Source organism: Denticeps clupeoides, unplaced genomic scaffold, assembly GCF_900700375.1.
Source record: "Denticeps clupeoides unplaced genomic scaffold, fDenClu1.1, whole genome shotgun sequence".
In the NCBI taxonomy this organism is placed as follows: Eukaryota; Metazoa; Chordata; class Actinopteri; order Clupeiformes; family Denticipitidae; genus Denticeps; species Denticeps clupeoides.
Window position 1 is genome coordinate 22,184 of NW_021629912.1, and position 2,408 is coordinate 24,591.

The 2,408-nt window shown below is 38.5% G+C and overlaps 1 long non-coding RNA gene across 1 annotated transcript; it reads right to left on the reverse strand.

The window, feature by feature from the left end:
- Positions 1-455: 455 nt before the first annotated feature.
- On the reverse strand, positions 456-2,035 carry LOC114777066 (uncharacterized). Its single transcript, XR_003745881.1, has 3 exons — positions 1,815-2,035; positions 1,559-1,614; positions 456-616 (listed from the first exon to the last, which is right to left on the reverse strand). It is a non-coding gene; the product is annotated as an uncharacterized LOC114777066 (long non-coding RNA).
- Between the last annotated feature and the right edge of the window lie 373 nt (positions 2,036-2,408).

A 2,408-nucleotide genomic window follows, 5' to 3' on the forward strand; every position in this document is an offset into this window, starting at 1 on the left:
AATGTAGAGTAGAAATGCAAAGGCAGCATTAATCCACACTATTGGCTCTATGACAATTTTTTGAGACTCCCTACTTCCCATTGGAAACGTTTGGAAATGTTTCTATTACTACATGAAGGTGCAGTAGCCTAGTAAAATACACTACACACACATGCACAGTTTTACATATAGAAACACACAAACAAGAGGGCATCTGTAAGACACTGCCCTGTACAGTGAATAAGTGTAGCCAACCCTGGTCCTTGAGGGCCACTGTCCTCCTGCTCATTTTCCAACCATCACTGCACTTACAGCTTCTGAATGCCTGGATCAGGTGTGTTCAGTCAATCAGTGGGTAGAATAGTTGTAAAACTAGCAGGATAGTGGCCCTGGAGGATCAAGGTTGTCTATCCCTGCTGTAGAGTATTTTATTTCTGCAAAGTTTAAATAAATATAAATTAACAGTCTCACCTGATATCAATTGTTCTGCCAGTCATACTCGATAAAGCCTCTGATAAACGATGCCACGTGTGGATTGAGGGATTCATTTTTTCGTTGCACCATCCTGCCAGTCCTTCTGCTCAGCTGGACCTTGGAAGAACACTTGCTTTGCTCAGGATTTATCCTGACAATAAATCTGTAAATTCATAAGATGCCATATATTACCCCAGGAGAAAAAACTTACAAAGATTTGGTCCAATATAGTGATATTTGCTGATCCATGTGAGGGTAATAAATTATTGAAGTTTGGTACATTAACCTCTCACACTTGTAATTTTGTGAATACTTTCTGTGCTACTTCCGATTCTTTAATATACCATAGAATGCAGAACTATTTTCTACTTTGTTTCACTACTCAGCAGCTGTCCGGACCCATATTCAACATATAGGGGAAATATATTGGCAGTGCTAAAGCAGAAAATTGTTCCACCAGAGTGTTGAGGACAAATGTTGGTTTCAGATATCCTTCACAGCAAATTTGTAGCTTTGTAGTGCATCTCAAAATGTATCTGTATTTATCCATACATTTTCCAGTGTCTCCTTAAACATCACAGAAGAGCTGGAGCCATTTCTAGCTGTCATTGGGAAAGAGGCAGGGTACACCCTGGACAAGTTGGCGATTACAAAGATGACATACAGATGCATACAAACATTCACGCTCACACCTATGGGCAATTTAATTTCAAGAATGTTAGAGCAATACACTCCAGTAAAGCTCTTGTTCTCACAACAGGAAAGGAACAGATCTGTTGATGTATTACACTAATGGATCAGCAAGTACCAATATATGGGTAAAAATATAAAAATAACAAATTGGTTATTTATAATATAACTGAGGATTGTCCCTGCAAAGAAATATCATTCTTTGCATTTGAAAGACATACTGATTACAGTATGTAGTTGAACTGACTGTTTGGCTGGTGTTTGCTACAGATTCATATCCTGAAAAAAAAGTATGTGACAGACTTAAACATGTAAAGCCAAAATCAATAATGTGTCAAAATGTATTCACTAGTTGGAAATGACACTCCTGTGTCCTCAGGTTAGATGATCGAAGTCCAAAAATGCAGCGTCTTACCTGTTGCAGTGTCCTGTGTCGCCTAGGTCGGTTTCCGTTGACAATACCAACGGTTGCTAGCGAAGAAGAAAACAATTGTCAAGCTAATTAGCTGTAGCTAGCTAACAGACCAAGAAGCAACACTACAGGCATAAGTGCACACAATTGCAAATAAACATCTATCATGTGATGCTTCCCCTGAACCAGACTTACGAGACCAGATAGCACATAATAATGTATAATTATTTTGGAGCTCAGAAGATATGCGGCGTCTTACCTGTTGCAGTGTCCTGTGTCGCCTAGGTCGGTTTCCGTTGACAATACCAACGGTTGCTAGCGAAGAAGAAAACAATTGTCAAGCTAATTAGCTGTAGCTAGCTAACAGACCGACAAGCAATACTTGAAAAAATTAACATTTAGCTAAATTAGTGCTAGTGTGCCGGAGTTAAATGGTTACACTAGATTTATAAATGTATTTCTTCTTTTTTTGTGTCTTTTATTTTCTTATTTTCTAAAGACTTTTATTTTGTTTACCTGTATTCTGATGTGGGTAAGGGAATTATAATGATAATCCGGGTGTTTGTTTAATTGTAGAATGTTAAAATGTGTTAATGTTTCTGGTTATGTCAAATATGTTTCTGTATTTTTGTTTGTTCAATTTATGATTATTATAAAAAGTTATGTGGGTTCTAAAACTTTGATCACCCCCGAAAAGTGGTTGGATGCGGCCGTGCCCTTGGGTTAGTGGGTTGGAGACCCGGTTTAGTCCTCTTAGACACATGGCATGAGCTGTGAGAGAGAGAGGTGCAGAGAGATGCGAGTTGTGACGCGATGTTCTGGCGTGACCTTGCTTTTATACAGAATACACTTT